Source organism: Poecilia latipinna, unplaced genomic scaffold, assembly GCF_001443285.1.
Source record: "Poecilia latipinna isolate Pla-1442-1.1 unplaced genomic scaffold, P_latipinna-1.0 Scaffold1399, whole genome shotgun sequence".
Taxonomy (NCBI): domain Eukaryota; kingdom Metazoa; phylum Chordata; class Actinopteri; order Cyprinodontiformes; family Poeciliidae; genus Poecilia; species Poecilia latipinna.
Window position 1 is genome coordinate 75015 of NW_015114015.1, and position 21492 is coordinate 96506.

The 21492-nt window shown below is 39.5% G+C and overlaps 1 protein-coding gene across 1 annotated transcript in view; it reads left to right on the top strand.

Annotated features, from left to right (window-relative positions):
* The window catches only part of wnt5b (wingless-type MMTV integration site family, member 5b), a 78138-nt gene that overhangs the window by 17074 nt on the left and 39572 nt on the right, over positions 1-21492 (top strand). Inside the window, exon 2 of the mRNA XM_015056676.1 lies at positions 18818-18923. The gene's annotated coding sequence lies outside the window, so the exon portion shown is untranslated. The remainder of the gene's footprint in view (positions 1-18817; positions 18924-21492) is intronic.

The window sequence follows — 21492 nt, forward strand, 5'->3', positions numbered from 1 at the left end:
CCTGAGAAAACCCAAATACCCCCCAGGAGAACTTTACACAGAGAGGCTCCAGCCTGGATTCAAACCGAGGACCTCCTTTCTCCATGGTAACGGTGCAAACAGCTGCCTCTTAGTGTAGCTCTGAATGGTTTTCCATTTCATTTATATTACCAGCACGAGCTAATTGTATTCTAAACATCATATTTTTGAATCTTATTGTTCATTCTGTGAAAAATGTTTCTAAAAAGTTCAGTCAGGTGTCATGAAGGCTTCACTTCTTCTGCTTCTGGGTCTGATTTGAGGTCTAAAATACGGTTGTGTTGTTGCACATGTCTGCTGTTTTCATCTGGATAAAGTGAGAGGTAAGCTTTGAGCTGGGGGGGGCGTGGCCTGCAGCGGCTTATTTGGATTTAAAGTGACAGGAGACCCTAAAACAGGAGCTCAAAATAAGAAGAACTGACCAGACTGAAATATCATTATCTAACTTGACTTGGTGCACAATATGTGATGAGCATGTTTTGTTTTGCCCATAGATTTGTCTGAACCTGTTCAAGGAAGCATAATGGATCTCCTTTAACAACTTTTAGTTCACTGCATTAACGAACATCTTTCCCAACTCTGTCTGCGCCTCCTTGTTTGTATCCGTGAGACAACATTTCCCACTTTTCCCACTGACATGAGGGTTAAAAACATTTTTCCCAGCTCGTGTTGCAGCGGAGGATTGTTACGATTCCCGTCACCGACGGGATCAGAAGTGAATTCGAAGGTAGTTGCATAAAACTGGCTACTGATTCACTTCATGAGTCATCCTCCTTCTATAACAATTTCATTAATTTTCCCACCAACAAAAGCACGACTACGAGATAAAGAAAATTATGTTTCTTTTTGTGTTTATGTATGTGTCATTTTGGAATTTTTCAGCAGGGCCTAAGCACTTGTACTTGTGCATTTGTGTGCTTTCTACATCTGGGCTTGGGCAATCTGTTTTAAACTTGTGTATTCTCGAGTGTGTATGTGTGTACCCTGAACCCAAGCGAGATCCAGCGAGCATGACGGAGGATGACAGCTTGATTTATGGCAAGGCTATAAGTAGAATGACTACTGCTACAGAGTGTGTGTTGCATATGTGCATGCGTGTGAGAGGAAAACACGGCAGAGAGAGAAGAAGAAATGGCAGGATGGGAAGGAGGGATCACACTCAGAAAGAGGAGAGATGGAGATGGCGAGAGGAAAAGGGGGATGCAAGGAGGAGAGAGATGAGCTGAGCATGGAGGAGAAGTGGAGAGGATTGATGGGGGAGAGGATGATTGGAAAGGAGAAGGAAAGGGGTCAGAAAGGGCTTACTGTGATTGGAATAGGAGCACCAAGTTACTTGGCTAGATATCCCAGATATAAAAACTATATGCATTAAAAATATTTTTTAAAAGCGCAAGAGAAATTAAAGATTAGCTGATGTTTGCAACTTTGAAATGACAAGCTTCCTGCTGTTAGAGCTGTACCATAACCGGCAGTCAGCAATTTTGTGACATTAAATGATAAAGAAATAAAAGTTAAATTGTGATTGATTCTGCTCTGCAAATAATATAAATTAAAAAAAAAACTTGTTTGAAGAAATGCAAGCACTGGTATCCACCACAGTATCTTAATATTAGCTGTAGAAAACAAAATGTTTACCTTCCTCACCAGGACGTCCAGGCCAGTATGGGCCTAATTTAAAATCCAAAATAGACAATTTGATTGAGAGATGCTCCATATGCAGTCAAATCTTATGAAAGTTTCACACATCGGGGTAACAAGCAGCACAAACGGCAAACATAATTACTGCTAATTTCACTTTTCGACTATTATCCTCACTTTACTGCTGTAAAATTGTCCCGTTCTTTCATAATTTGAGCAGAAAATTTCTCCTTTTACTTTCTTGTCCAAAAAAATAAGACGGTTTGGAAGAAATAATACGGACTAACAATGTGTTGAGGACACAGAGCAGGGAGGAGGAAGGAGAGGCTGAGAAACCTGAGCAGCAGAGGTAGATGGAGAAAGAGAGCGCAGGCTTTGATCTATCTGTTGGTGGGAGCTGGTTTTGGCATCCAGCCAGAAAACCCCACAGCTCTCACACAAACACACACACACACATGCACACACACACACACACACACACACAGAGGCCAAACAGACACACACTCATAGTTAAGGCTCCAGAGCTTTGTTGATTATTTCTGCTGGGAGGATCAAAGACTCTCAATCCTCATCCTCCTCCATCCATCCATCCATCCATCCATCACCTATCTGTCATCTCAGAAGTCCGTCTGTCCAGACGTTCATCAAGCGGGTCATCTATCTTCCCATCAGATGAAATAAGCATGTCCATTGTTGTATAAATCTAACTCTCCCTTAAACTGACCAGATTTTTTCTTTTTCTTTTTTTTTTTTTATTATTTCAAACACTTAAAATTTCAACAAAAACAAGAACGGAATCTGAGTAAACAGCTCCTAGCAGGAAATGTCTAAGACATTAAATGGACAGAAAAATCTAGAAGTTTTTCCCTTGCAATAGATTGTTGCGCATTTGACAATAAATATTATTAAAAAAAAACATGTTAAATGACACATTATAAAGACTGTCGTGCAGAGTTTCCAGTGTCACCGTCATGACACAAAACTGTGTCACCTATTTATGGGAGATTAACTGAACTGCTTGCCATGTAAAAATGCTGTGCAGACAGGAACTGCACCACAGTAACACGATGCACATGCAAACCAAATGCACCGATCTACTGTTGCATTACCGATGCAGGCATTGCCGCAAAATCAGTTTCCTATCCACATCACCCTGCAGATTACCATTTTATGATAATTACACTCTAAATGTTGGATGAATGAGCTCTTATCAATTTGGGCAAATCTGGAAGAAATTCTGCAAAAATGTCATAAAATTCAGTTGCAAACCTTATTGATGGGGTAACGGTTATGAATGGAGAAGAATTAGGTTTATGTTTAGGCGCTATTGGGCTAAACTGAAGAAAAGTAAGAGTGTCCGTTGAGTTCATAGCTGTGGGTTAAAGTGGGAAAATATTGTTGAACGGGACGTAGAGTGACGTCAACAGCTGCCACCATCAAGGTCAGGATTGTGCGTTTTGCACGAGAGACGATTCAGAGGCACAGCAACATCTTCAGCTGTTGCTCAAGCTGTGAAGGAGTCGTTATCACTCACTTATCTCTTTCTGTCGCTCCCTTTGTCTTCATTTTTTTCCTTCTTGTTGGGTACCTTGCTGTCTCTCATTTAGATCTTGCTCTTCTTGGTTTGGAAAGTGGTCATGGTTCCTTAAAACGTTCTCCTGTGTTTTTCCCCCTGATGTCTGCAGCAGTCGGCTCCAAGCTGAACCAGCTGCTTATGAATTCTCTCTGTGTGTCTTTATTTCTGTGAGCTGTGGAGCCTGAAGGTCTAACCCGCAGTTGAACTCTGATAGGTGTGTGTGTGAGTCAGGGCTGTAAACTCTAACCTTTGACCTCAGGCGCATACCTGTCTGATATTACATCTATCTATCCATCTCTCCTTTTCCCTCTGTATCTATCCATCTCCATCTTTCTCTCTCTTTCTCTCTCAATCTCCATCCAGTCTGTTTTCTCTCTGGGGCTCTGGTGCCTTAGGCCGGATGTAAGGGTCATTAAAAAGGAGTGTGTGTGTGTGTGTGTGTGTGTGTGTGTGTGTGTGTGTCTGTGTGTGTGAGCAAGCACTCCATGCTGAAATGGAGGGCATTGGCCCTTCCTCCTCTGTCTGAAAAGGAAATACCAAATTACTGAGATTCTCTCTCCTATTTGCTTTCTCATTTTTCTTTTTATATGATAGACAGATATAGATATAGATGAAGTTAGCTTATACTGCAGCAAAGACCAAAACATTTTTTATACTTAAATCTATAAAAGGTTTTTTGTCCCTTCCAGAACTGGACAGGGAAACTGTTTGCAATAAGGTTTTGTGAAGTATTAGTAATAAATATCTCACCTCAGGGAAGCAGCAAACAAAACTCTAGTCAATCCGTTTGCTCAGGCTCTTCAATGGAAAGATAATCTTATGAAACTAAGCTCTAAATGATAGTCAACCACTATCTTCAAATGGGATACTTACAGCTTAGAAGTACTCTATATAACCCTAATTTAAAGTCTGCTTCTGAATTTTCAAGCACCAATTATCTTTACATTCAAAATCTGGCTAACTCTGTTGGTCCTTGTGGATTTGAGTGCCATGTTGTGTAAAACTTATACTGCTAAAAACACATTTTGATAGCTGAAAATGGGTTTTTAACACAATTTTAATGCTGCAAAGTATTGCCTCGTTTGTGTTTCTGTAGTGGTTTATTAGAGCTCTCTTTAGGTCTCGTATTAAAAAGCCTTTTTTACTTCAGCTATCAGTAGCAGAGCATTAATAAAAGACTAAAACTCTTATATTGGTGAGTGAATGTTAATGATCTACTCCAACATAAGGAGAAATGGCAGTTCAGTCGAAAAGAAAAACATTTTCTGTTTTCTTTTACGGCAAAAAGAAGCAGGAAGCCAGTAGAGAAAATAAGGAGGAAAGGTTGTCTGTGTGCTAGAGGTGTGCCATGGTGGCTGCCAGTCAGCCAGGCCGAGCTGAAGGGCCCCTGCTGGGGGTGGAGGGTTCAGGCGAGCCCCCTGCCTCCACCAGCCAACTGGAGTGTGCTGGGAAACAGAGGAAGAGGAGGAAGAGGGAGAAGAGGGGGGTGTGGAAGAAGAGATAATGATCCTGAGACAAGAAGAGGTAAAGACGAGGAAAAAAAGGAAAGAAATGGAAGTGGACAGCCATGAACTGCAGAGGAGGAGGAGAACGCTGTGTGATGTTGATGCAGAGAGAGAGGAGGAGAAGGTAGACCTGGAGCAGGAATGTAGGAGGAATGTAAGGAATGGAGGAGTTTTCCTCCGGCTGCAGACAGAAACGGAGGGAGGGCAGGAGATCCTGTCCTGCTCCTGCAGAGCGCCGCACGGCCACGGTGGTCGTTTGTGCTTTTTAATCAGATACACAGATGTTTTACAGATAAAGATCTGCCTAATCATTTTTTAAAAATCTGTCATATTTATGGGAATCTTAAATCAAACAATGTAAAAAGAAAAGAAAAGAAAAGAAAAACGAAAATGTAAGGTTTGTTTTTGTATTTAATCCATTCTGGCAATTATTACTGCAGCTTGTTTTACACTCACTGTTTACTGCCAGCAAATAAGAAGTGATTCATGCTAAAGCTACCAGAATTTAGTGCTTGGAATAATTTAAAAGCAATGACAAAAAGTGGGAATGGATTGGAGCTACTTTGTTATTTATATATATATAAATATATATATATATATATATATATATATATATATATTTAATTAGTAGGGTTTTTTTTGTTTGTTTTAGCTAAAACATCAAAACAGGTCTTTGAACTTCAGTTTTTCTGCTTCTACATTCGTGCATGGAAGCTTGTCTTCTGTTTCACATGTGTACCTTAGATTGTCTTTAAACTTTAATGGGGCCTTTGCAGAGGGACTAGAGTCATTTCATTGTGGTGAGGATGAAGTTTAACACAAGCAATGTTTTATTTGAGCAGCTCATTCCAGCAGCAGGCTTTTACACGATGAGAACGTAACACAACAAACAAACCAGAACCTTTACATCACAAAAGCTGTAAAGTCACAATGCCTTGCTAACATGTTCATGTCGCTCAAACTAATGTAAATATTTTGTCGGTTTACAGCTCCAGACCTTGACTAAAGCTGAAAGTTTTTTTCTGTTTTTCAATGGGAAAAATCTACAATCAACCTAAACAAAACCCAGTCCTATAAATAGCTTTGTCAGCTGATTAGTAAATGGTGTATCTTAAAAGTATCTTAAAATGGAAATGTAGAGCACAACTGTAACCTCATTAAGAAGTCCATTTAAATTGACAGGAAGACAAAAAAAAGCCACTGTTGAATGAGAAGCAAATGAAGTTTAGCTAATGCTAATTCACAACACACGTCATTTCAAGACGCTTTATTTAAAAAAATCTATTGAATCCAATAATACTTGCATTGAAATTACCCCCAGAACACGTAGAAGGAGTCATGATTTCATAACATCTACATGTCCAAATACTGTACGTTCTGTATTTCTTGTCAAGCTTTTGGTTTTTGTTTTGTAAGAGCAACAGTACATGATGTGTGGACGAAAAATACATCACATAATAGCCCCATAAATTACACTAACATTTGTGGCCATTATGTCAAAATGTGGAAGCGTCGCAGGGTATGCTTATTTCTGCCCAGTGAGACTCTGTTTTATGTCGCCTTTTAATTCCTCTGTTGCATTTTCTACTTTCTCTTCTTATTAATTTTTCTTTTTTTCTCCTTTGCACACACATTGGCGTCACTCAGGAGCAGCTTTTGCCAAAGCCTCTAAACACAGCGGGACATCTTTGTTTCCTCCAGCTCCTCGCTCTCTTAGGGACCTGTGCTACATTCTCTTATTTGTCCTGTTTTATCTCAAAATGTAGCCACTTTGGCATGTCTGTGTACATGTGCAGCGACAAAAAGCCCTCTCCGTTTGTCAGCTTATCCATTTGGTTCAGGGATGCTCCGAGGGAGAGGAAGAAGATGACGGGGAAAGAGGAATGCGACGATAGGCAATTGAAGTGGGGGTGATTTCAGAAAAGAAAAAGCTTAGTAATGGTAGATGACGGGAAAGCTGGAAGGTGAAGGTGAAGGGGAGGTGAAAACGGGTCACATGCATGACAGGAGAGGAGGTGGAGGAGGAGGATCTGGTCACAGAGCTGTAGTCGCTCTTTATGTGGCAACAAAAATCAATAGACCTGTCTGCATTCATGTATGTGCCTTTACTTTAAAAGTCCTGTCAGCACTATAATAACACACTATAGAATATACTAGGTGTATTAACATATTGTAAAAGCAATTATTGAAACGGTGAGTTGACTCAAAACATTTGCTCCTGTAGCTGCAGCTACAAAGAACTGGACTAAACACGGATGCACAAAGATTTACTTTTACGTTTGAAGTAAATGTAACATTTTCCTTCCTTCTCATAAATACAAAGTGCTTTGCACACATTCCTCACATGCGATTCCAATAAAACACACCAAAGATAGCTGTTGTAAAATGCACTGTCAGGATGAACTTTCACTGGAACAAAGTGAAGTTTTCTTTCCTCTCCACACTGTTCAAAGACTTTCCTTCTGGTGAACTAGAGCTGCATCCAGCTGTCGCGGCTAATTCAAGCCTGCAATTCCAGAAGTTGTGGAGTGAAATATTGATAAATTTTCATCAGCGACACACTTCACTGTTGGTGCACAAAAACAACAGGAAAAACATTAAAGTACACATAAGGAAGAAAGAGCCAAAATGACTTCTGATACTGATAGATGAAGCTTGGAGGGGCTCTCAATCAGCCGTAAATGCATATGTATGACTGATCAAGCTTGACTATTTGTCAGAAGGACTCTTTCATTCATAACTTAGCGCAGTTCATGTAACATTTATACCCTAACAAAGGAATATCTTAGCATCTCTTGTGTTTTTCTATCACTTTTCTCTCAGATGTTTCTCCCTTGTTCTCCTCTTTGACTTGTTTCCTCTCTTTGCCTTCCCTGCCATCCATCTTTCAGCTTCTCCTCCACTGCCTCCCTCTTCTTTTCTTCCTGCTTGCCACACACACACTGGCATGCTGACACTTAAACTGAATGCACTCACACACACCCTATTCCCTTACTACCTCCTCTCACCACCCACATAGAAAGGAGGACACATCCAGGCCACAAAACATACACACACACACACACTTGCACGCACACACACGTAAAGTACTTTCAGCGCTTTCTTCTTTACCATACTCAGCAAGATCAGATGTCAAGTCGACTGACACGGGGCACACAGAGGCAGTGTTTTTCCCCACACTACGCTCTGTTTCCTCCTCCCTCTTATAGAATGTGTGCATTTTTTAAAACCGTCTTACAAACACGGACGTGCACGTATTTTATTTTATTTTTATTTTTTTCCGTCGTTGCTTTTTAGGGGAGTCGGTGAAGCGATGAAGCAAAGAGAAAAGGACTGATGAGAAAGGGAAAAGTTGGAGATAAATATAGGAACGCTATAGTCTGACTTACAGCTACGCGTGTAAGCGGAGCATCTAGCAGAGCATGCATGCAGGATGCAAGAAGCGGTTTGAGCGTGCAACACACATGCACAGGAAAGGGCAACATGAATAAATGCATTTCAAGCATGAACTAAAACCTCCATGCACCAAAAGTCTCCCACACACCGGCAGCCAAAATGGTTTAAGTACTACATGCTTACATGGGCCACGCAATTAAATTAGATGCATTCTCTTGTAGGCAGCATATATGCATGCAGAATAAGCCTTTTCAGTGCTGCAAGGAAGATGTGTTAACACTTCTCCACATGGAATGGCGAATATAGGAAGTATGGATATAGCATAATCCCAACAGAGACTGCTGTGCTGTGGTTGCTGATGCAGTTCAGCGTCAGAGTTAGAGAAGTCAGACCTTCCTATATTTCCAGAGAAAAAAAAACCTGGAGCATATTTTCAGGTGGAAAAGAAGGATATTGACAAATTAGATGCATGAAATAAAAAAGTACTGCTGTAGTTTTAGAAGCAATACTTTTTACGCAATAGAATGTAGTCTGTCTACTTTAAGGTCTATATGAAATGTATTGACACAAGAAGCTGAAACCTACTTGGATCAACTTATTTCATTTAAACTTTTATTGTGCTTTTGTTTTCTCTTTGCAACCATGTACTTTGGTTTCTAGACATACAACTGCAGATATTAGTTTTTTTTTTGTTTTTTTTAATGAAAAGCAGTTGTGCAACATGCATCTACAGTTTTTTAAACATGAATGCATATAAAATATTTCCTTCTAGTCGCTTCACAATGAGGCTCTTATGCAGCAGCTTCAATGCCTTGCTCAAGGGGAACGGCGGCCGGCGATGGAACGGAGAGTGGTTGTCATTCATTTGTTCGGCAGCCTTCCAGTGAAAACCACGCCGCGTTCACCTTACGGCTACTACTGGCCCTGATATATATTTAAGTGCAGGCTTCCATCAGCTGAACACACAAAACACACAGAGCAACACGGCCACAGAGCATGTGTACAAGCCAGATTTGGCTCCATCCTCATGTCTGCCATATGGTTGATTCCTCCCTGCTGTGCAAACCCTGCAGGCCAAACACTCGGTGCTCGTGTGTGGGAGTCCGATTGCGTGTGAAAGTGTGACGGAGCCAGCGAACAAATCAGAGCAAGAGAAAGAGCAGAACAATATCCATCAGGATGTGTTGTTGTTCTGGAGGAAAAATTCTGTCTGCAGTTTCAAAATGCTAACCGTGCGTCATTGTTCAAGTAAGGCCAACAGCAGCAGTTTACCACCAGCCTCAGTCATTTTTAATAAGGAGACGCTGGATCAAACATTAATATCCTCTTTGTTGGGATGCACAGTGCTGTGGTGTTTGGATACAGTTGTGTGGAAAAATTAGGGCACTCTGTGAAAGTGTGTTTTCATTAAAAGAAAACACACACACACTTCTCTACAATAAATTCAAACACCCTCAGTTTATTTCAACCTAACCTAACCGGGAAAGTTGGGTTTCTCTACTTGTCGGTATGGTTGAGGTGTGGATCTCCTCCCAAACCAAAGTTAGCAAATTAACACATAATACGAATCATTAAAGTAGAAGCCAGACGTTGTAAACGAGCATTAATACATTTCTTCAGACGTGGTTTACTGTGACCACTGCACAATCAAAGTTTACACCACAGCAAATAATCAAATGCACCTGTTGGTCTGCATCTCAACTCGTTCACCAACCTAAACTTCTTCAGAGTGAAAATTTGACAAACGTGTTGGATGCCATTAAAATGATTTGAGTGGCATAAGATTATGCATTTATATATAAACATTGAACAAATTAACTATGACATTTAGCAATAGGGATTTCTACCGATGTGTCGACGGGGTTGTGATTAGTCGTGTGAGATCAGATTCCTTTGTGTGACTGTAAATATATTAACTAAACTAACTAAATTGGTTTGCACAGTGTTAAAAATAGACATGACATCCTGTTTCTCAAATTGTACATGTGAGGTGGATTGAAATTGTTTTTTATGAATTTACCACTGAAATCTTAAATAGAACCCATTTAATTTCAGCTCATTCATTGACAGTTAAATTAGTCAGATTTCGACTGGCCTAATAAGAAACCCTACCTTACCGTTTTCCTGTTTGGTCTGAACCTGGTAGGATTTTTTTTTCAACAAAACCTGGCTGATGTTTGGAGGAAAGTGTTTGGCTAAAACAACAAACTTTTGCTTGTGTTTTGGCTCAAATGTTAAATGTTAAAACTGTTGGGGTTTTTTTGTTTGTTTGTTTTTTGTGGCCTGCAGAAACTGAAAATGTCAGCGTTTTATTCTGGCAGCCGAGTTTCTGACATACGCTGCTGTGATGATGGCACGGATGCCTCTGGGTGGCTGCATTTGAAAACTCACATTTTCCCCTGAAATTATACCTTCGAGACTCGAGCTTTTCAGACAATAGGAGAGGCCTCTGCAAAATCAGATTCGCTCAGACGTTGCTAAGAGTGCAGCACAAAAGGGATTCTAGGAAGTACGTCCAGATTCAAAGTGGAAATTTATCCTGAAGAAGAGACAAAACAGGTCGTTAAAAATGCTTTCAGAACAGTCGGGCCAACAGTCCATCCTGATTTTCCAGACTTTTAAGACTTTAAGATTGTCCTTGGCAGAAAACAGGACTGTCTTCATGTTGAGCGTTCTTGTATAAAGCCGTCTGGAGCTAAATTTGACTTCTTTATAAGAGAAGAACATAATTGAGCTGCAAATCTATATCCTCACTGATGCTCAAAGGAAAAAACTCTCCGATTAGCCAACTTCAGGTTACCTTTAACTTATTAGCTTGGTAAAACAAATCCCACTCTGACCCAAAGTTCACTTTTGATTGGTTGATCCTTGTTGACATAGTGCAGAGTGAAGCAAGAGCCGCTAGAGCTGAACACTGAAGAAAGCTTTTGTTACTTGAGCGAGTCAACCAGGACTAATCCTCAGATGGACTCCTGCTGCAACGCCAAGTTTATGTTTAAATAAAACTCGGTGAGCAGAGAGACCACCTCCGCCGCCGCCGGTGGTCTCTCTGCTCTGTCTGAAATTGAACCCCGTGGTGCAACCGAAGCCCGTGCTGTCCAGATGCATATTTCACCTGAAGAGATGGGTCTAAAAGAGAGCTGCGTATCTGCAGAACCTGCAGGCCCTGGTGAGCAGCCGATGCTACATTTGGATCGGACCTAACATGCTCTTGTCCCATTCAGATGCTGGAAGGACTGAGGTGGATTTTATAACAGTCAGCTTCTCCCTTCCCCAGAAGATATTGCCTTTTGGCCATAAGTCCCCAAATGAAACTTTGAAAATGGTGTAAAGACTTAAATGGAGACTTCATAACCTGTAAGGTTTCGTGAAACATAGTTTTTGTTATAAAGAGTGAAAAAAGTTGGATTATTTACTGCAATTTACTAGTTCGACGTTATGCAACCAGAAGTGAATCGATGTTTATGTGATATTTATTTCTCTATTCTTTTGTAAACTGTTGAGTCTGTTAGATTTTGAACAGTTTTTGCCCAGGTAATATAAAATATCACAGTTATGAATGACTTATCTACAGATACGATTTAAAATTACGACATTATTTTGTGAGTTGCCGATGATTTGCTGCATCGTTGATGTATTTTCCAGTGAAAAGAGAAGGCAGTCGACTTTTATCTGCCTCGGTTTGAAACTAACCGGTGCGAATAGGTGGCGTTTCAATGGCTTGCTCCATTCACAAATTTCAAACGCATGCAGATCTTCATGGAGGCGACCGGCTGAGGAAGATGCTCTGATACAGAAATGAAGAGGAGGCAGTGAGAGCGGAGAGGAGGGGGACAAGAATGAGGTTGGACAGACAGCAGCCTCTGTGAACCTGCATAGACAAGCACAGTCAAGCTGCTTTTGTGTGCGTATGTGTGTGTGTGTGAGAGAGAGAGAGGCAGAGAAAGCGGGAATGTTTTGACAGCTCAGAGCCATCACAGCAGCAGAAGGCAGAGTGTGTGTGTGTGTGTGTGCGCCTCTGTGCAAGCAGGTCTTGTGTGGCTGTGCATGCACTGTATTTTTGAGTGAGTGTTTCTGCATCTGAGTGGAAGACCAAAAGGAGAGAAGGATCATTACATCCATCCAGAGACAAAGAGGGGAAGGAGAAGCCTAGCATTACAGTCGTGGATGGAGAACAGTTAGTCGTGTTTATGTCTCCTGCATGAAAGTGAGTTTGCGTGTATGCAGAGGACGCCTGCCGCCATGCAGGCCCGATCATGAATCAAACGTCGAGCACCACTAATCCACACTGAACGGGAACACATGAACTCATGAACCTCGGCCTCCTTCACCTTCAGCTCACGGTCTCACTGGGAGCTGCCCTCAACAAATACACTCGCCTGAAGACGATTCTGAGCAGCTGGAGGTGAGATGTTTTGCTCAAGGGCACCTTGACCTGACCATATTATTAAATCTCTTTTTTTTTCTTAAAGTAGACCATTACTAATTCACCTTCCCTGCCTTTTTTCCCAGCCAGGGTGAGCGCCGGTGCTGTTGACACTCCAGTCCCTTTTCTTTGAGCTACTGCCCCCAGGCTACAGCTGCAGCAGCTGACGGCGTTTGACTTACAAAAAAGTGCTATTGTGAGCCGATAATTTTAATTCACTGTCTTTTGATCATCAACTCAAGCGGAAAATAATGAAATAACTGAAAATCGAGCACCTACGACATCACCGGGAAGCAATGAGTAAATGGTTTCTGTTTAAAATAAAGCAAACCTATTGAAGTCTTCTTAGATTTAAGGCATTAAAACAAAGTGGGAAAAAGCTTAAATACGCCTTCACAGTTGCTCCTTCAGCAATGAAAAACCCAAAATGACCTCTGAGAAAATATGGAGACAGGTGCAAACATTACAAAAAAATGTCCTTGCAAAATATCAAAGTGAGAATTTTTCAGTGTTGGTGTCCTTGAAATACCTAAAAATAAAAAATAAAAATCCAGTTGTGGGTTTTCCATCACTTCCTACAGCTCTGTGTTATATATGTTTTTGTCACCATTGATTCAGCCAGTTTCACAGCTCTAAAATTGTGAAGCATCGTGGACTCAGTTCTGAACCATATCTGTGGTCAGGTATCATTCTCCTGACCAAAAACAACGGACAACAAATTTCAATCTAAACTTTCTGATCAAAATCCTGCAGCTGCAAAACATGTTTGACTATTGTCTTGTTCCTGACCGTCAATTGCTTCCTTCCTTCTTCTCCTCATCCTTCTCTCCACCTGTTCAGTCTAATTACGAGTGTCAACAGCCTAAACTTTTGGTCCGTTTATTTTCTTTCCTTTGATTTAATTTTCCTTTTATTATTTTACTCCGGTGAAGCATGTTGTGGTATTGTCAGACTGAAATCTCGATTGTGAAGTCTGGTGTCTTCTGCTGGATAGTGTAACATGTCCCTCTCTACCAGCTCAATATTGCATGTTCAGTCCTGTAAAATGTATTTATTTATATTGCTGAAATCAAACCGTGTGTGTGAAGGGCTCCAAAGGCCAAAGGTTCTGCAGGCAAAGACGTGTCATAAGTTTCTGAGCTGACTGGAGAAGCTTGAAGATGGATGCATATAAAATATGAGATTTTCCTTACAAACTCAGGATTGTGTTTAATAACCGTACCAGTCTTTCACCGCTAGAGCCACTCACAACATGACTATTCTGATGATTTTCGTATTTGGTTCTTTGTTGGTTGAACATTTTCCCAAATACTATTAAAACAAAGATGTTGAAATCTTGTAAGATAAACAGTCAGAAGGTGTGGAAAAAGTGTCTGCCCCCTTCTGGATTTCAATTTTTTTTGCACAGCTGTCACCCTTGTTTCAGAACATGAAACCAATTTAAATATTATTTAGGAACAATTTTGGTAATTGAGAGCTATCAGCCTGGAAGAGGAAAGGGTTACAGAGTTTAAACAGTTTCTTTTCTCCAACTTTTTCCAGAAAAAAAAAAAAAAAGGAAAACTGCGGTATTCCGCATGGGATTCAAAGACTGAATCAGACAAGTTCCAGGAAAATGAGATTAAGAGTTGAATCTTCCTCCGACAGCCCGTCTTATACACGCTGTTGGCTTTTCCTACCAGACAACCAATGCACACCAGCAAACAGGCAACACAAGTGTTTGCTGTTTGACAAGGGTGCATGTGTGTCCTGCCCTTTATAGGAGGCTAAAAAATGTTTGTGTCTGTCTTTGGAGGTTAGATGGGGGGGGGGGGGGTTGCATGCATGCTAACAATGTACCCGTGTGTCCCCTGTGTCAAAATCTGGCTAAATCAAGTGAAGCATGTTGTGTGTGCGTCAGGCCAGATCAATATGAGCTAATCAATAGGAGAAGACAGCTAGAAGGACCACAGGGACGAGATGCACACACCTGGTGTAAATGTAGCCCTTGTTTTTTATTCCACACTCGGTTTCCTCCCTTATTTTCTCTCATTTCTACTCCCATGTCTCATTCTCGCCGTAGTTCTTCAGATATTGTATTTTTTCAACCTCTTTCTGGCACAAGCACACACTAACTATCGCTCTCTTACTTTTTGCCAACCCACCTGACTGCACATTCCCTTAAACTACATTTTCTTTACGGATACAAACAACTTGGACCCAGAGACAAGAGCTGGTTTTATCTACCAGTTTGTGAAATAAACAATGATGTCACGAAGCTCTGTTTCTTGTATTTATGCAAAATTTACTGGCAGTCCTTCCAGTTAATATTTGCATCTGAATGTAAAAGACAACTTATGGCAAAATACTCTCTATTTAAATTCTCATACATGGGTTTCCTTTGAATAATTCATTTGACGTGTTTTTTTTTTTTTTTCCATTTTCAAATCTTTTAAAAGCTCAAGAAAAAGTCCAAGGTTAAGAAAAGAAATTTTGATTTGCGTGACTACAAGGATTCAGTCTTTCCTAAACGCACGCTTTGCTGAAAACCATTTAATTTCTTCATAATTTATTAAAGATTTTTAACCTGTGTAACATCTTATCTATTGAATGTCGATAAATTTTACTAATAACCAAAACAGATGCATGTAAATGAATTGGGAGCAGCAAAATCATCAAATCAAATCAAAAGTATTAATGACAAAACATTTCAAGGTTACAAATACATCCACTGTATATGTAATAGCTTGGTCCGCTCTTGAATTTTTACAGAACTAATTCAGCCTCGTTTCCCTTACAAACTTAAAGATCTTAAAAATACTGCAAAAAAAATCTATTCTAATGCAAATAGATACTGACTTACGAGCCAAGCTAAAAACAGATGGGAATAAGCCTTCAGTCGGTGCTTCAATGCTCTGGGTCTCTGTTAAATTCACTCAGCATGCAAATTGACTGTAATTCACTTACTGAGTGATAAGAGTGCTACTCTGTCTCAGTAATGCCTTTATACGCTGAATATTAAATAACTCCATGATGGAAATGTCCTCATGGTTTGGATACCCAGATTGGCATAAAGTGGGCTGACCGGGATGTTGTCTTTGGTCCGACTCAGTTTTGTACAAAATTATACATCCTTCATACATTCAATTGTGACTATTTCATGCAATATCACAACTCAAAATCTCTTCCTTTGCCTCAAAACGACTGAATATAAATTGAGAAATAAAACCTGAAACGTGGTTTTCTTGATGTTGCTTCTTACTATTTTTCTTCTGTTTGCTCAGATTCAATATTCAAATCTTTCTTTTCTGCACTTTCCAGATCTGACTTTAAACAACTAATCTTTTAGCTCGTTAACTTTACATTAAATCTTTTCTACAACCACCAGTCAATTGTATTGAATGCAACATTGAGATCCAGTAAAACCAACATTGCAGACTTTATGCCATAGTTATTTTGTTTTTCAGAATAAAAGTAACTTTGGACAAAAACAACCTTTCACTGTGTATTAAACTTAGTTTTTATAAAGTCTGCTGTGGTATTATAATCCTAATTGTCAGATTTATTTTGGATGCAAAAAAATAATTTGAAGTAACAGAAATAAAACATCTGTGTGTGTAATTAATCTGTATAGTGTTTACTCAAATAATTGAACTTCAAACTTAATAAAGGTCTGCACATCATTATTTTTCTCTCAACATATGTTTGAGAACCAATTACATTTCTGTCACTATTGTAGAAACCTTTGAGAGACATTGCTTTAGAGATTTGGAAATCTCTAGAGCAGAGCCCTGAAATGTTCTTGTTATGATAAAATCTGCTCGTTTCTTATAAAATATCTGTTAAAATCCATGCACTACATGGTTGCAGCAGGGATATTTTTCCTGTATTTCTTTTTTTTGCTTAAAAAGAGTGTGACGACTTTTACACAAACTGACGCAGGAGCTGAAAAGTTACTCTTTATTGATGCTTGAATGACAAGTTCAGCTGACAGGAAGATGGAGAGAGACAGGCACGCAAAACTTGTGAGCGCATGCATTATGCACACGCACCTTCAATCACACGTGCACAGGAAGACAAGCGCACACGAGCACAACACACCTCCCACGCTACCGAGGCACCGACTCTCCTGACAAATTGGAGCGTGCGCGAGCCTGGTTTGTTTTTGGCATTACAGCTCTGTCACATTTTTGTCAGGGCTGTGCGCGGTTCCATAGCGAGACAAAGAAAGCTAAAAAGAACACTCATGTTGTTCTCCAATCCCGCGTTCTCCCTCTGTCTCCGTCCTGCTTTTTACTGATGCTGCTCGTTGGGTTTGAAGTGGGAATGTGGAGCAGAAGTCAGCATCATGTGATGCATAATTATTAGTGTCCTATTGTTACAGCCCAGACTGTTATATAATTCAGAGAAGACATCCACATTTTGATTGCAAATGAAGCGGTGTCCTATGGCTTTAAATAAAAGATTTAGTGTATTGTCTTCTCATCCAGTCTGTTGGAACAGTTTTCTGAATAAAATGCCTAATGCTCCGCATGAAAAGTTGGATGAATTCACATGATTATAGCTGAACAATGTGCTATTCAAACTAACCAGATGCAAAGGGGAAAAACCACAAACAGGTAAATCTAATGTCACTGGCTCTATAGTAACATTAGTAAAACACTCTTGAATTAAAAGGAACATAATTGCTCTTTTTTTTTCTTTGCTTCTCGCAAAAGTCAGATGTATTTGACGAGAAAAAGCGAAAATAGATTTTATCCTTCTGTAGAAACAAGAATAGTCTGGCAGAGCATTGCCACACGGTTTACTGCACTCAACAAATTGATGTAAATTTTCTGGTATTCAGTTATTTTAGAGGGATCCAGGACTAGTTTAACATGTTGGCCTAAATATGTTGTAAATTCAACCTAATTGTTTTGTGACACATAAAAGTTCATTACTTCAAAAATTATGCTGCATCAACATTTTCACGAGTTTTCTGTTGAAACAAACATGATCAGCTTGTGATCTACTGTTTACTTTATTAGATAGAGCTAACAACATTAGCAGGAGCTAAAACCATTAGCAGGAGCTAAAACCATTAGCAGGAGCTAACACCGTTAGCAGGAGCTAAAACCATTAGCAGGAGCTAACACCGTTAGCAGGAGCTAACATCATTAGCAGGAGCTAAAACCATTAGCAGGAGCTAACACCATTAGCAGGAACTAACACCATTAGCAGGAGCCAACATCATTAGCAGGAGCTAAAACCATTAGAAGGAGCTAACACCATTAGCAGGAACTAAAATAAAATCAAAAGAAATGGGAAGATAATGAATGGATGTGCAAAGTGACAATGAAGCAACTTCAAGTCAACACACACTGTTTGGGAAAATGCATTATCTACCCAGAATGCACTGCATCGTAAACGTGGCAATGTCAGTGTGACATTTTATTTAAATTAATAAAAACTAAACAGCCTGGACTATTTTTACTTTACATATGAAATTAATGTTTTTCAAATAATCTATTGTTACAACTAGTTGTGGATTCCATTTAGTAAAACGGTCAATATTTATTGGCAGTGGCACCATTCTTAATAGCAAACTATGTAGAGTTGAAGTAAGATGTTGACTGCTAAAACATCTCCATAGACTGAATCTTAGCCATCCGTTGTGATTTGCTTTCAGCATCTAAATTATGTGCTGAGTCACTGAGTTGATGAGGAATATTCATGTTGGCTGTGCTCAGAAATCTTCATTTCTACTTCTACTTCTTTTTGGAAAGATTTTTCGAAGACCAATAATGGTTATTTTTGGTGTTGCTACCTTGTTGTTGAAGTCAGACATTTTGAGTTCTTCACCTACATTAAAAAAACGGCTCATTACACTCAGAAAATGTGCAGCTTAAGGGTGTGTACGTGTGTGTTTGCCTAAAACGTCCAACTGAGGATAATTAGCTTGTCCTGCTGGGCAGCAAGGTATGAGAGAGGCATAGGTTTTTGCATAAACACTCTGTATTCGTGTGCCAGCTATTGTCGAAGTTTAGGCCTTTTTTCTAATGGAAGAGTTTTGGTGTGTGGGTGTGTGCACTCAGACGGTATTTTAACACGGCTAGCCGACTTCTTGCAGCCCACAGTTAAACAGTGACTCACAAATTCCTCTCTCACTCTGCCTCGCTTTCTCACCATCATCGTTTTTTCCCCCTCTGTTATTTCTCACTACTTTTTTTTAACACATTTCACTGGTTTTCTGACATTTTCTTTCTCTGACATGCCTTCTCTTTTTCCCCTCCTCTGTAGGTTTGGTGCTGACTATAGCAAACTTTAGGACAGAGGTGCTTCCCCTCCGCTCTCTCCCCATCGCCTCGCCCCCCTGCTGGCAAAGCTCCTGTCAGCCCCACACCCAGTAAGTTAAAACACTCCTACACTTGATATTTAATTTGTCTATTTAGTCATTGATTTCCCTTTAATTTATATAAGTATTCAAGGTTACAAAGTATATGGCCTTGGGCATCTCCTCACTTGCCTTGCCTTGCACTTGCCACTTTTTTGTTTTAAAATTCAATCACAGAAGTACTTCTGGTTTAGTGTGTACACTATGTGCCAGTATTTGGGAACATTTGGGAACTTCCAGAATCTATATTGTGATGACCAGATTATTTTGGAGGATTGCATCTATCAAGGTTGACATGCAAAATTACTTAGAGTCTTCATGATGGCTCACTGCTAAGAACAGATATTAAAATGGAAGTAAGGCACCAATAATATCCCAGTAAAACAGATTTAATCAACTATAGTTGGTTTGATAGCTATGACTCAAGAGTTATAATGTGCAATGTTTATGGATTAATAAAAAAAAGAAAGGTGCCACCTGATCAAATTGCCTTATTTTAAACCAAAAAAGTAACAATTATATCTGCAGCTTCTAATGTAATATTGATTATGGATGGAGTTACAATAACTCCATCTGTCTTTATGTTGCATGATATTTCTATAGGATACAGCTATTTTGATTCATAGATGAAAGAACAGAGCTTCATGGGTTTTTTTGATGTTCTGATCTTTAAGTTTTTTTTTAGCAGTTTAAGAAAGTTTAGAATAACTAGAACCATTAGTTCAGAGTTAAAGAGCAGTAGTAATGATTGTCCTATCAGTATCACCAAATCTTCATAAAAGCTATAAATTTGATGCTTTTCCACACAACTTTACCAAGGGTGCTGTTTATTAAACATGTAGATTAGAAAGAATAAACATAGAAAAGATCAGCTTTTAGCTTTGAGTTTGACATTTTCAAATAGCAAAATGTCTGTAGTCAAAGTTTAAGGATTTAAGTTGTCAAAGGCAAGTAGGACAAATATGAGCTGCCATGTTTGTGATATGCAGGTTTGACTCTAGAGATGTTATGTAAAAGCCTGTGGAATAATGTGTCTGCTACACATTAGACCATTTACTCATACCAGCTAGTAGTACTAATTGCTCCAGGAGAAAACAACTAAAAAGAAACAAATGTAATAAGCTTTGTACAAGCCCCCAGTCTCACATGCTTTCATACAAAGAATGCTGTTTCCCCAAATCAAAGCCCAAATCAAAAGCAAAGCCGAATGTTCTTGTCCGTAAAGAAAAAAAAAAGTTTCCTGACGCACAAGGGTGCACACGTACACAACCCCCGAGGGCCCCAGGGACTTCAAAGAGCCGTCTACTGTACCTCAGCGACACCTCAACACCAGGTGCCACAGAAATGAGGAAGGAAGGAGGGAGAGTGGGTAGAACTGGCTCTGGAGAAGGAGGCTGAACGCCAAGAACAGGCTTTGGGACGATGGTTAAAAAGAAGAAACAAACAAGGTCAGAATCGAAGCGAGAGATAGAGGAAATATGTGGGAGTGAACAAGGTTACAGAGAGAAAGAGGAGACAGAAGAGCAGAAGTGGAGATGACGACTGGAGGGAAAAGAGAAGTTGGAAAGGAAGGAAAAGCAGCAGAGAGAAAGTCTGACATGGACCAGAAAGACAGACAGAGTGGCAGAAAAGAGAAACAGACAGGGAGCAGTTGGAGCTGAAGACAGAGGCATGTGGGGGAGGGCAGTAACAGTGTGCTGCTAATACCCACTGCTGCTTTGTTGTGAAGAACCCCAGTTCCCTTTTTTTATTGGTGAACTATTCCTTTAATGACAGCAGTAAAACACAGTCACACACGTACATATTGCTGTTCCTCTCTGGCTGACAGGATATAATGTTCTGAGCACAACGTGACGAGCCACAGTTCAACTTTTACAACTTGCAGGCTGAACGTTTACACTCACACAAACCAAAGTTTAAAGGGAATATATATATATATATATATATATATATATATATATATATTGCACCCAAAGAAAGACACAGGTCAAAGATTGGTTTATTTTATGATTGGAGTGGAATGTATAAGAATGTTTACAGGCAGAGGTAAGACCAGATATTTACATTAACTACATAAAGGCATAACCTTTTCTCACTGTTTGCCTTTAAATCAGGCTAAAATATTTTATTTCATGAACATTTCAATTACAATTACCAAAATTATTCCTTTTCAGTGCATGTCATATTAGTGGAAAAACAAAATAATTATAAAAAGTTACTTATTTGGTACATGAAACCACATGACAGGCGTCAAGCATTATGTATTCTCCTCTCACAATCGCTTGCTAGAATTTTGTCCCATTCCTGCAGACAGAACTGTGAACTGGTTGCCCACTTCTCTAAGACTGAGATCAGAACTTTGTGATGCCCAACCCCAAAATACTACTTTGTTGTCCTTAACCCTTTCATGCATGAATTATGATCCTTTGTGTCAGGATTTTTTTTCCAAAGTTTTTTTTATTTTCTTAAGGCATAAAAAAAGGTAGGATTTTTCTTTTCTTTTTTTTTTTTTTTTTTTTTTTTTGGGGTTAAATTTAAAAAGATTTTTTTTTTTGGGGTTTTTCTAGTTCACAAATTTTTT